We start from the raw sequence: 14,849 nt of genomic DNA on the forward strand, positions 1-14,849 counted from the left end.
CTAAAATTGCATCTAACTCAATCAGAAATTGTTCAGAAAAGTCAGCAGTGGATTTATCAGTCTTCATCACCCCAGGCTGGCACTGGGCACTCCCAGTAGCCCCATTCCAGGATCTGGAGTTCCTTGTCACAGTTGATACTTTGCCTCGCTGCTTCTCTTCACTGTTCAAAAGTGCCGGCACTTCCGTGGTGCCTGGCTGCTGCAGGTGGGATGGGATACCTGTGGACTCAATAGAGGTAAAGTAGCTTGGCAGCGTGACAGTCACTGGGGTTGCAGAAACCAGAGAGAGTGGAACTACTGCTTCTGGTTTCTCTTCCATCCTTGCAGTGAGTTTGATTTCCAATCAGGATGCAGTTTGAAAGGATGAGTAATCAAACCAACAGTGCTGCAGTCAATGACCTGCAACACATCTGGTGAACTAGATAGACATGACAATAGCATCTTCAACCTACCATAACCTGGGCTAGATGTCCTTTCCCTAGTGTCAGTCTTGCGTGAGGCTGGTGCTATAACTTCTCAAATCACTAATGGTCTGTTACGTTTCTAACACTTTTCCCTCTATTCCTTTGCTTGTTTGCCTTTGTGCATTACTTAGATTTTTTATTTCAGTAGGTTGTGCTCTAATCACGGGCTAGGTAATTTAGACTGCTCCCTATGATTTAAGGGTTTAGCAGCCTTCCAAATGTATTTAGAGCAGCCTTTCAGGTCTTGCTAGTTGTTAATATTCTCAGTTATTCCTTTAATAATCCAAGATATTATTCTGTGCTTTCTGCTGCTGTGTAAATGAAAAGTCTAACATATTCTTTCATTTTCTGCCCATTTTTGTCCTTCCTTTTCTATAAAATGGCCATAACATGCTAAACATGTTCCAAGAGCTTTAACAGTTGAATCCAATCATTCTTTTTATATGGAGAAGGCATTCCAGTTCCTACCTTGTGCCTACTCTATTGCAAGAGTGAGTTTTATGTAGTCCATTTGCATTATTTGATATGCTGTATCTTGTTTATGTGCATCAGTTATAGTGTTTTTGCAGTTTCCATGCTTCAATATTTTTACCAATATCACATTTGTGAACAATGTCTTTTGTAGTGCATATATATGTGGGCAAAGTCTTCTTTTGTATCTACTTGTTTCTACCATGCAAATCTTCATGTTTCTCTGTTCTTGCACCCATTCATATATTTTCCTCCATGGCATTATGTCATTTTTCCTTATTTTTCATTGTCTTTCCTTATCACCACCTCAGGTTTAGTTGCTCTGTGTCCTTTTCTATTCTTGTTAACCTGTCCACTGATTTATTATGTTTTGTTGTCCTAAACCTGTCCTTTTGATGTGCTGATACATGTGTGATCATGGTACCTATCACATAATTCTTTGCCCCAAATGTCATAGTTATTCATTTGCCAATTATTCGGTTTCCAGTTCCCATGATCCAGACCATAATGCCATTCTATTAGACACTACCCATGGATCTGTAGAAATGTATATTTTCTCCTTTTCTTCTTTTAACAGTTGTTTAATTGTCAGATAGATTGCTACCACTTCTGCATATTGTGTTGCATGCACTGTCCCTGTCGCCAAAAGCCCTGGGCTTTCTGTATCTTTGGGTTTCAATGCCACAGCTGTCCAGCAGCCTCCAGAAAAGGCCATCATTCCTCCACCATCTGTAAACTAGGCACATTCAGGGGCGTAGACCAAGGCGGGCTATGTTGCCCAACTACCTGTGCTTGGATCAACTCAGCCCTAGAAACGCCGGCAAGCCTGCCAGCCAGCCACCCATCAATCCTTCCTGCTCAGAAATAGACCGATTCCAAAGGGGAACCCATTGATTAGGCATAATTCCTTTGTGCCCATTTGGTGTTTGCTTAGATCATGCCAGTATGGGCTGAGAGATTCTTAGCAATATGCTTTGTTTTCCTTTAATGCCTCCATATAGTATAGTGCTTCTTACATTTCCCAGGTTTTCTTTTTTAATGGACTCAATTCATGGAAATTTTTTAGCTCAGAAGCTTACTGGATGAAATTTAGAGTCTGTTGTTGCCTTGGTCCATAATGACCGTGTGGCAAATCCTTCTGCTAATATGCATTCTAGTATAAATAGAGCTTCTGCTGCTATCGGCATTACTATATGATTAAGTTACGATTGCATCTTTTAGATGTAATGGTAGCTCCTGTTTTGCTCCCTTCATATGCTTTTTTTTTTCCACATTGTTTCATATTTGGTTTCAACAATATATTTATTTAAAGTATGCGTTGTTTCTAAAAGACAAATAAATCTATCTTTTTTTAAACTTTTCTTTTGTGTTGCGGGTTGTAACTGCTAGGATTTGTTTATGATTGAACATAATATAGTGCATTCTTCTGAGGAGCAATGTATTCCTAAAAATTTTTCTATAATATCTGATCCTTGCAACTTATTAGAATTTTAGCCCAGCCTCTTTCTGTTAAAAGGAAATCATTTGCAATTTTGTGCTCTCTTATTCTCTTTTGTTTGTTCCAATTATGCCATCAGTATAACATAAGATAGTTTCCTGGTGCAGATATGGGTTACAAAATGTATATAAATCTTGTGTACTGCACTGTGTGCTACTTCTGGGCTATTAATATCACTTCGTGATAACCTAGCGAACGTATTTCCTTCCTCCCCATGAGAATACCATCACAGGTTGGTTTTGACTAGCCACAAGTATTGCTAAGATCTATGAATTTATACCATGTAACTTTTCCTTGAATAATATTCTTAGTTAACATACCAATATCCAGTACTGTTCCTTCCAGTTTAGGAGTAGGTTTATTGAGATTCCTAAAATCTGCAGTGAATCTATAAGATCTCCCTGTTTTTTTAACTGCATAAATGGGATTATTATAGGGTAGGGTGGTAGGGATTCTTATGCCTTCTTCCAGTAGCCCTTGTATATGTTCAGAAATATCCTGGAAACCTCTTTTAAATTACATTAATTGTCTATTTATATCTTGTAACACAACATTAGTCCATTTAGCCTTTGCAAATGCAACTGTCGTATATTCCCTATTTTCTATCTACATGTGATGCCACCAGGTCCATTCCCAAGATGATTTCTAAATTAGGTCCAATTAGGCATTTCACTTTCATGAGTTCCATTTCTTCTGTTATAGTACAAAATTGACTCATGTCCCTATACTAATTTTACCTCCCAGACCTTTAACTTTGCCTCTTTTGCTATTTCTGTCATCTTTATTAATCTGGCTTTTAATCATTATGATTTGAGATCTAGTATATACTAACATTTAATGCTGTTCATATTTCTAATTATCCCTGGGAATGGCCGTCCTCACATATGGGTAATTGCCTCCGGCTTTGGTCAGGAGACAGAGACTGCAGAGTCCCTGAAGGGAGATAAAGTCTCTATGCATCTCCATCGTTTCCCACTGTTTCCTTGCAATTCAGTCTTTACTGTCCTGGTTGATTAAGTGGTCTGAGGTGGTCTCCAGTTTGTTCTGCCACTGCCATTGTCTCTAATGGTGTCCTTATCTACCTGAACCCCCATCCCGTGATTTAAAGGACTCCTAAGATTTTGTCTCTGCACTTTCCCTATTAGCACAGGACAATCTGGATTAAATGGAGGTGGTCTCATTGGTTTTTCAAACCTGAATGGTACTGTGAATGCATAGTTTTTACCCCAAATTTATTCTTCAGCAGTTCTAATTACATTGATTGATTTGCCAATTGTGTCAGCACCTGTGAAAATTGTGAAGCAAGCCATCCTCTCGTGACTTGGAGCTGATCTTAGTATAGTTTTTTTTTTAATTTGGTCTGTTGCTTCTGCTTCTAATAGACCATTAGTATGACTACTCATAAATCACAGTCAATATCCCGGGCTTCATCAAGATATTAGTGGCATCTCCAGGAGAGGGCCAAGTCTGTGCTTTGGATGCAGGTAAATTTGGTAAGAGCCACTTGCATTTCCAGGCCCTAAGACATCCAATCAAATAGTGATTTTTCTATTTTTAAATGTATTGAGCATTTAAGATTTGTTTCCTAATCACATTCATTCCCTACCTGTTGGTGGGAAGCTTCCCCCTCTTTTAGAACACTGCCCTAGTAACCACTGTTTCATTGCCTTCTCTATTTAGTGAGAATTCTTGCCCTGATTTTATGATTTCTTGCCTGCTACATGCCCTTTGCTATGTTATTGTAATAGGGCCATCATGCTTACTCTTGTTGGTTTTGGTAATAGCCATAGGCCTCGCTTCCATTCCATCTGGACGGTCACCACTGCCTGGCAAGGGATCTAATCATCTGCAACAAATGGGTTGAAAACTTGAGATTGGTATTTTAGTTGCAAATGTCCTGGCCAGAATATTCCCATTATTTCTATTTCTGTCTATATTACTTCTTGCTCCCAATAACAAAGAAGGTATTTCACCTTTCTTAGCTCTTATATATACAGGGGATAACACTTCTAGTTTGGTGATCAGGCTGACATCAAAAATTAGCATCTCTAATTTTAACATTTTGTTTTATGAGGTCCTCCACTGGCTTGCAAGGATCCTAATGGTTAACCCAGAGTTTTCCATTTGTAGTTGTTTAAAAAACATTTTCTGCATCTTGAGTGTCCTCCAACCCTATTCTAAGCTTTTTTTTTTTGTTAAGTATAGATGCCAATTAAAATAAGATATAGAATTTAGGATTTAGATAAAGATATTGCTGTCCTATGTCCTCACAAGGTATTTGCAGTGGAATTGAAGCCTGCCAACTACTCCAACTGCCAGGTAAAGGGGATTTTTGTAACAAACCGAAAGCAGATAAAAACTGAAAGTAAACCTAGCATTTGAAAGTGTATCCACAGAACTTCAGCTTGAATGCTCAACAAAATTTATTTGCTCACTTAATTATGGTTTCCAATTGGACCAAGGCACAGTAACCAGGTTAGATCATACAATACCTTTAAAGGTGGAGGGAGCAGAATTGTTGAACTCCTTCGACCTGAGAATCTTGGGACCACAGGTGAATACCTTTCCATGTGTGGACTCAGGAGGCAGGTCCCATGCGGCCTTGGTGGAGAATCGAAAGCCAACGGCTGAAGCACTGCTCTGTCTAGAGGATGTCAAGGAGAATGACAGCAAATCTCACAACACGAGCATCGCAGTCCGGAGTCAGAGGGACTGTGTGTCCACCTGCCTCAATCTGATGCCCCCAGCAGCATTCTTACTGGGTGTTTATAGGAAGTGCCCATCCGGCTGGCATTAAGTCAATCTAGATCATTTCTTTGCACAAATGTCTGGTTATCACTTATTACAAAAACATGGTTTTGGTTCAAATTGTGGTCTATCTGCTTAAAGCATTTTGGTGTTTTTCTCTACCATTTCATTTAAATTTTGTGATCAATGTGTTTACAAATTTTTGTTTTTTTCTCAATTTTTTTGCATTCTAATTGTAGTCAGCATGTTTACAAGTTTTGAGGATTCAGGATCACTAACATTGCTTCAATGCCCGAGACTAGATAACTTTGTAAAAGGCCATGGAAAGCAAGAAGAGTGATGTCCACATGCACGTGAGATTTCAAGGAAGAAGAGAGCCACCGAGGAAAACCGGGACAGGGTGAAGCAAAGGAATTTTTAATATACAAGGGTTGGTGCATATTGGCAGAGGCACAGCTTGTCCATGATGAGATTTATTTGATGTAGTTAATAAAAAGGACCAAAAATGAGAAGCAAAATCAAGGATTTTGAAGTTTTTTGTGTATCTAGACTACACAAAAGCAGAACATACTTATGAGGATAAATTTGCCTGAGGAAGAAAAAATGAATGCGGAAAGCACAACAAAACAAAATGCTCATCAAGTCCAACGAAGCAAAGTATAAATAATAAGATTCACAAAACACACAAAGAATGAGTTGGCCTTTTTATAAATACTTTATATCAGACAAAACTGGATGGAAAAATCATAGCGTATAAAGGGTAACTGTTAAAGGATTTTGTTCTGAAGTCTACCTTTTACCAAAGCTTTGAGGTTCCAGGATTCATTTAGATCATCGGGTTTATTTTTACACAGGTTAAATCACCTGTTGTTAGCATGTGGCTCTGGGTCATTCATAGTCATTTCAATAAATTAAACCTGCTGTCCTTTTCAAGAACAGAACATGGGTGAACAACTATGATTAAGTTGTCTATGTTAATAAGTGGTTACCTCTAGGATAATTATAGTTTCCTATAAATGATTCATATAAATGGGAAATGCCTTTAAATAGTTGCAAAGTTATTTATATTCACACCTTTGATATGTCCTGTATGCAAGCATCTGTGTGTGGGTACCCGAGGGCTCTAAATTCAATATTAATTCAATACCCTGGGTAATTTCTATCAAAAAAAGAATCGGCATATCATAGTGGTTCAAAACACAGCCGGGAAAGCAAAGTTCTGGGTAGGAATTCCAGTTCTATCACCATTTCTTTGAGCTTGGATAGGTTGTTCAACTTTCTGTGACTCAGTTGCTCACTTGTAAACTGGATATAATAATAGTGCCTATTCATCATGATTAGTCTTGATATTAAATGGGTTAATACCTTTATAAAGTGCTACAGAAGTTCTTTGAGCATTGTCTGGTGCAGGGAAAGTGCTTAATCCTTTATAATTTCAATCACTGTAGTCCCCTCCTTTATACTGAACAGAGCAATGAGCTTGCTCTTTGTTTTGTAACCACCAAGGCTTTAATTGCTTTCAAGAAATTAATTAGTTACTGTGTGGGGGTGGGGTGCACGAGAGAGAAAATAGAAAAACAGAAAATAATAAAGAGAACTGTAGAAAGTAATTTTAGGATTAAGATTAATTATTAGAATTAGTATCTAATACTGTTTTCTTCAAACTTAAGTAAAATATGGCCTTGTAACTGGGCTGTTGTGTATTTCAAATTTTGCATTTCTATTACCGACGGAGACAAATTATTCTCTTTAACCGGTGACTTTTTGGGCATTTCAAGCCTATTTTTTAGGAAAAATGGGAAATCCAATTTAATAAGTTCTGGGGAAATATGTCCTGCTGCAGTGAGATGCGAGGATCTTCATTGCAGGCTGAGTCACGTCCTTTGTGCAGTTGAGAGCGACCATGTCCTCAGGAATTAAACCGTCAAGACGCTGTGGATAAAGCTGGATGTGATCCAACCTGTCTCCACGGTGCAGTTCATAGGTGCCTCATGCCCACTCATTTCTCAGATGCATCTGAGAGCCTTTAAGCTTTCAGTGAATCAGGCCACGTGCTGGGAGCACAAAGGTGAACAGGTTGTGGGGGCTCAAGTACAAGGGAAAGGTCGCAGAACTGGTAGCACATTTCCACGGATGTGTAAAAATATAATTCCAAAAGCAATACCATGGGAAAGGATTGATGGAGGAAAATGGTTTCCACAAAAATGCCTTGAAAGCACATAAAGTGCGCGATGAAATTTATGGCAGGAGGGGAGCATGAGGGCAGAACAGTGGGTTAATACAAGGCTTCACCAGTTGAGTGAGATTTTAAATTGGCTTCTGAAATGACCATTTCTTCCCAGACAGAGTCCAACGGGTGACATTGTAGGCAGAGCGCATGCTGGTGCAGCTTTGCCCATTAGGCTGCGTGACGGACAAGGGGAGGCCGGGCAGCAGGACATATGGACGGTGGGTGAGGTCTGGGGTTGAGGGGAGAACAGACTGGAAGGCACCTGGGGCCCTGTACATCCTCAGTCCTGAGACAGAGAGAGGCAGACCTTGTCCTGTGATCAGTAAGGGAAAACAACGCTATCAGGAATCGAAATGATATGGTACATTTCCCTGGAGAAGTACCACTTGAGAGGAAGGAAGGCCATCAGTGAGGAAACTGTACCAGAGTAAGAGGTTCTAATCTAGGGCAATACCAGCAGGGACTGCAGTGGGCACAGGGTGTGGGGACACACAAATGATTACAATCCAGAGGACTCAGCGACCATCAATGGAAAAGTGGGACACAAAGAAGGGACAAGGATGGCCAATATCCAATGGAATAATTGGATTACTCCTTTCTACTTGAGATGCAAGTGTCAGCATTGTCAGGAAGGTTGAGGGGCTATGGGACATCTGAGGGCAGAGGCCCAAAGGCTGGGGAAATAAGTTCTGGAATCCAGGGAGAATTCTGGGACCAGGTAGAGATTCACAACATGGGCAGGTAAGCGGCACTTGAAACACGTTAAAATGGAAAAGTAATGGGAAAAATGAGTCCTTGTGAAATACACAATTTAAGATATAAAAGAAGATCCAAACGGAGGATAGGAGATTGAAAAGGGTGGTCAGAGAGAGGCGTGGGGCTGGTGACCTGTTAAGGGATCAAATTCTCTGGAGGGATCAAGTAAGAGGAAGTTTGAAAAGAGATTGGCATTTTAGATATCAGTTTCACTGGAATGATAGTTGGTGGGCTGAGGTATAAATTAGAGATTCAAAAATGATATGGCAGAGTGTAAATTCATGATCTGGTCAATGGCAGGACAGAGCGGGTGTTAATGAAGAGTTAAACTCATATGTGTGCAGGTGCTTTGTAAACTGTAAACACTCGGGGCACATACAATGAACTGTAGTTGTATTTCACAACTTCACTGAAGCCTGCCCCCTTCCCGCAGCTGGGAGTAAGAAACTCAGACTCCAAAAGAGAGGTCTTTAGTTTAACTTTAGGTATGGCTTTTAGGATGATGAGCAGGGAAGAGACAAATAATCAGGGCTCTCGTTTTCCAGATTTGCCTCCAGTTCTTCTTTTGTAAGGTTTATCTGTGCGAACAGGCCTCTCAAAACCAGAGAGATCCATGGGTCCTGCCTCATTCTCCGCTGCTAAGGCTTTCTTTCATGTTGTTAAAAGCCCCTGGACAGGCTTGAGCTTATTTTGTTTCCCACAGCAGCTCTTACTTAATGAGGACTGCATTTATTGTTTAAATTCTGAAGTTTGTTTCCTACTGAACACAAGCAATACTAAGTGCTGACAAGTTCTTTTATTCTTTAAAAGCTCTCAGTTGCCTCTGTGGAATTATCAAGGTTCTTTCTAGAAACAAATAAAAACTATATTTCTGTAGTGACAATTCCATTCACCTTTAGAGAAAAAAGTCAAGACAACAAGGAATCATTTAAAAGTCTAAATGTTTGGTTCCAAGCAGTGTTTTTGTTTGCATTACCCTCCAATCAATCTTGCAAACTTATTTTAACTTTTAAAACATAAGACCATAATGTAGCAAATGAAAAAAAACCCCTCACTTAAAAAATCAGGCCAACCACTAGACATGTGGTTTTGAAATGCTGTGATTTTTGTGCTGTGATTTATACTAAAAAAATATCAATTTCCTTGACATTGCTGATTTATATTGATAGTCACACGAACTTACTTCTTTAAAAAAAAAATTCTTTTCTTATTAAAAAAAATAGGAACTGATTTTATGTAAATTTGGAAGCCAACACATATTGCTTACTTAAATTGAATGTAAGCATTCCGTCCTCAAGCTGACCCGATGCGAGGCGAGTACCTCCTGGAGGTTTCCAGAGATGATTTTCACAGCTGCTTATGACCTTCTCAGATGAGCTATGGGTGCCAGTTTTATGGAATGTGCATAAAATTCCCCAGCATCAAGTATTATCCTATGTGCAGAATCAGTTAGCATTCTCCTATGTCTTCCTCTCTCCTTCTCTTTAGTCCCATGGTTTATAATCTGAAAATGACTGCAAAATGTATCATGATACCTTCACTGCTCATTTTTCTGGAGGATCTTCAGAATTCAGTTTTGTTAAATAACCAAAAAAAAAAACCCACTAGGAAAATTAAATACATTTATAATATGCATTATTCCTGTTCGAATGTGGAACACCTATTTATTCATCCCCTTGCTTTCTGTTTCTGAAGAAATTTCTTCCTTTAGAACCAAATGTTCCTAGAACATTTATTTCTAAGAATTTTAATGATTTGTCAACTACTGAGAAATGAAATTTCATCCTCTGACTATAGGAGTTATACATAAAGCGGTTACTTTTGTTTAATAAACTTACTTTGAAATGTTTTTATATTTACATAAAAATTGTGGGTAATAGAATTCTAATATACTCTGCATCCAGTTTCCCTATTATTAACTTAAATAGTCTCTTACATTTGTTACAATAATGAACCAATAATATATAATTGGTGTGCTGGTCTGAATCTGTGGTGGACCCCAGAAAAGCCATGCTCTTTGATCCTCATTCAATATTGCTGGGTGGGAGCATTTTGATTGCTTCCATGAGGATGAGGTCCACCCAATTGTGGGTGGTGACTTCTGATTGGATGATTTCCATGGAGGTGTGTCTACACCCACTGAAGGTGGAGTTGCTTACTGGAGTCCTTTAAAAGAGGAAACATTTTGGAGAGAGTCCCTTTTGGTAGAGCCACGTGAAAGCCAGCAGACGCCGCCATGTTTGCCATGTGCCCTTCCAGCTGAGAGAGAAACATTGAATGTCGTCGGCCTTCTTGAACCAAGGTATCTTTCCCCGGATGCCTTAAATTGGACATTTCTATAGACTTGTTTTAACTGGGGCATTTTCTCGGCCTTAGAACTGTAAATAGCAAGTTATTAAATTTCCCCTTGTTAGAGGCCATTCCATTTCTGGTATGTTGCTTTCCTGCAGCTAGCAAACTAGAACAACTGGTACCTATTTTATTCAGAATTCTTTTCCTTTTACTTATTTTTTTAAAAAACTTGTTTTTACCTTTAGTATTCCAGAATCTCATCCAAGATATCATGATGCATTTGGTTGTCATGTCTGCTTGGGCATATCTTGGCTGTGACAATTTCTCAGACATTCCTATGATGACTTTGGCAGTTTTAAGAAGTTCTGATCAGGTATTTTTTTTTTTAATTAGGTATTTCATAGATTGTCCTTTGATTGGGATTTGCATGATGTTTTTATCATGATTAGACTCTGGTTATATGTCTCTGGGAGAAGATTACTGAGTTAAAATGCCATTATCATCATATCATATCAAGGGTACTCACTAGCAACATGACTTATGAAGGTTAAGTGACAAGATTAAGTGAGTCCGCCTTGCCAGGTTTCTCCATGGTAACGGTGCTTGCCCCTCCCCCTTTCCATACAGGGCCCCTGGAAGGATGTCAGTGTCCAGAGCCCAGTCTTAAGCACTGGGGTCCGGGGGCTAGGCCCCTCCTGCTTGGAGGAAGAATATCTACATAATTAATTTGGAATGTATTTGCATAGGAGACTTGTTTCTTCTCCCTTATTTATTTATTTGATAATTTATTTATATCAGAAAAGACTCATGGGTATTTATTTATTCATTTATATTGTAGTTTGAGTTATAATCCAACACTGCTTTACTTAGTTACTTACCCAATGTTTTCTAGCATTGGCGATTGGGAGCTCCTCCATTTGGCTATTGTGTGTGTCATATCCTTATCGTGTTTTTGTTTTGTTCTGTTTTTGGAGCACTCTTTTCCTTACTGATACGACAGGATGCTGCATGTTTATCATGAAAATGTCTTGCCCTAGGGTTTCTGTGATGAACCCTGGTTTGCCTTATTGGAGATTGGTATTGGAAACCAATCTCGTTGCTTCAGGAGAGTTCTTGCTTCTAGGCAACATCAGTTGACAGAGCCAAGGAATGTGTGTCTATGAATCTCTGTGTTTATCATACTTGTAAATATTTCTGTATGTAACTATCTGCATCTATTTTAAACCAAACATGGGTTCTTTCTGATGTCTCCAAGGCTAATCCTTTACCACATGGATTATTCTAGCATCTACTCCTCCGTTATCTGCAACAGTGAAAAACCTGACTCCTACCTTCCCCACCCATTTACTTACTCGTTCAATTACAGTGCACAAATGTAACAGCATTAGAATTGCTAGCTTATACTCCCAGGATGGGGAGAAACTGTACCAACTAGAGTACAGGGCACTTCCTTTTGTCTTAATTACACAGATTCCATTCATGTCCAAAGCTATTTAGTCCAGCACCTGTTTCCCCACCACCTTAAATGAGATTGTTTTATATATTTGTAATATAGTTATATATTTTTGCATTTCTTCCTGGTATCCCCTGATCTCATACATATTATTTTAATTTGCATGCATTAAAGTTCACTTTTAAGTGAAACTTCAGCCCATATAAATTGCTATAGGCTGTAACAAATGCATAGTGTCATGTACACACCATTACAACTCATACAGAATAGGTTTGCTGCCCGAAAAACAATTCCCTACGCTTTATCCATTCAAGACCCCCACCTCTAACCCCTGCGACCCCTAATTTTTTTATCATCAACTTAGCGTTCCCTTTTCTAGAATGTCATATAATTGGAATCTTGCAGCATGCAGCCTTTTAAGACTGGCTTCTTTCACTTAGCAATAAGCAGTTAAAATTTATCCATGCCTTTCTGTGGCTTGAATGTTCATTAGTTTTATCTCTGAATAAAATTTTATTATATGGAAGATTTATTTCTTTTTTGCTATAAGTTTTGCTGTTTTGGCTCTTACATTTATATTCGCTCCATTTTTGCAGCTGGTATTTGTTAAATGTGGTCAATCTTCATTCATTTGTATGCCTATATTGGGTTGATCCAGTTGAAAACACCACTTTCACTGAATTATCTTGCCACTCTTGTTGAAAGTCAATTGATTGTAAATGTCTGGATTATATCTAGACTCTCAATTCTATTCCGCTGATCTATATATCTCTATTCTATATCATTATTATTTTATTGTGTTTCATTTTCTTTCTTTTGCATTCTTAAACTTTACTTAGTTGAATTTAAAACATAATTAGTAGCCTTTATATTTTATATTTAGTATAGTTGTAAATTTACAGATTGAGACTGAGCAGATAGCAAAGAGAATTGCATATACCCTCCCCCTGGTAATTTTCTCTATTAATTATATCTTGTATCAGTATGGTACGTTTCTTGCAATTAATGAACCCATATTGATACTGTTATTAACTAAAGTTGATTGCTTTTACATTAGTTTTTATGCTTTGGGTATATAGTTCTATAGTTTTGTTTTGTTTTTTTTGCATGGGCAGGCACCCGGAATTGAACCCCGGTCTCCGGCACGGCAGGTGAGAATTCTGCCTGCTGAGCCACCGTGGCCCACCCTAGTTCTATAGTTTTTGACAAATGTATAATGCCATGCAGCCACCAGTGCAGTACCATGATGAATACTTTTATTTCCCTGTAAATGCACTGTACGTCACCTATTCATCCTTCTTCCCTAGGCCTGAATCCCTGGGAACCACTGATCTTTGTACTGTCTCTATAGTTTTGCCTTTTCCAGAAAGTCTTATAGTTGAATCAAACAATACGCAGTTTTTATAGATTTACTTCTTTCATTTAGCTTTATGGATTTAAGCGTCCTCCATGACATTTCATAGCTCATTTATTTTTATCTCTGAATAACATTTCATTGTCCAGATATCCCACAGTTTATCCATTCATCTATTGAAATAAATGTTGGTTTCTTCCAGTTTTGGATCATGAATAAAGTTGCTAAAAACTTTCAGTGCAAGTTCCAGTGTGGCCATAACTGTTCAATTCAATTTAATTTCTGTTGATCCAACTCTCCTCCACAGCTGGATATTTTCAGGAATTTTTTTTTTATTATAACAAATGGGTACTGGTATCTCTTTTTAATTTGCAATTCCCTAATGACACATGACATTTATCATATTGTCATATGTGCATTCTCCATCTGCATATCATCTGATGAAGTATCTGTTTAGAAGTTTTGCCCATTTAATTTTGTAATTGTTTCATCTTCTTATTGTTGAGTTTTAAGAGGTCCTTGAATATTTTGGATACAAGTCCTTCATTAGATACATTTTTTCATAAATATTTTCTCCAAGTCTATGACCCATCTTCACATTTGTCTTGACAGTGTCATTTGCAAAGCAGAAGTTATTAATTTTTAATGAAATCCAATTATCAATTATTTCGGTCATGGACCATGTTTTTGATATTTTATTTAAAAACTCATCTCCAAATCTAAGTTTGTCCACATTTTCTCTGTTTATCTTCTAGAAGTTTTATGATTTTGCATTTTACATTTAATTTTGATAGCAATTTTGAGTTTATTTTTGTGAAAGGTGAACAATCTGTGCATAGATTCTTTTTTTGGCATGTGTAAGTCCAAATGTCTCAACACCAGTTGTTAAAATGCTGATACTTTCCCCATTGTGTTGTCTTTGTCCCTCTGTGGAGGATCAGATGTGGTTCCATTTCTGGGCTCTATATTCTGTTACCTTAATCCATTTGTCTATCTTTCACCAAAACCACACTGTCTTGATTACTGCAGCTTTATAGGAATTCAAAAAACTGAGATCAGCCCTCCAACTTTGTTCTTCTTATTCAACATTATGTTGGTTATTCTGGTTCTTTGCCTTTCCATGTAAATATTATAATCAGTTTCTCAAAATCCACAAAATAAGTTACTGGTATTTTGATAGGGATTGTAATGAAACTATAGGTCAAGTTCTGAAAAACTGATATCTTAGCAATATTGAGTCTTCCTATCCATGAACATAGACTATCTCTCCACTTATTTAAATATTCTTTGAATTCTTTCAAAGTATTTCTTATATAGATTCTGTACATACTTTAGATTTTTAGTTTTATATTTATATTTTTTGCTGATAATATACATGTTTTTTGTTTGTAATTTCAAATTCCAACTTACTGGCCTATAGGATATTAATTTACTTCTGCACACTAGTCTTATATCCTGCAATCTTGCTATAATTTCTTATTAATTCCAAGAGATTTTTATCTATTCTTTGGGATTTTGAACAGATATTTATGTCACCTGAAAGCAGAGGTAGTTTTATTTCTTCCTCTCCATGCTGTAGACAT

The sequence above is a fragment of the Tamandua tetradactyla genome, chromosome 3 (genome assembly GCF_023851605.1).
Source record: "Tamandua tetradactyla isolate mTamTet1 chromosome 3, mTamTet1.pri, whole genome shotgun sequence".
Classification (NCBI taxonomy): Eukaryota; Metazoa; Chordata; class Mammalia; order Pilosa; family Myrmecophagidae; genus Tamandua; species Tamandua tetradactyla.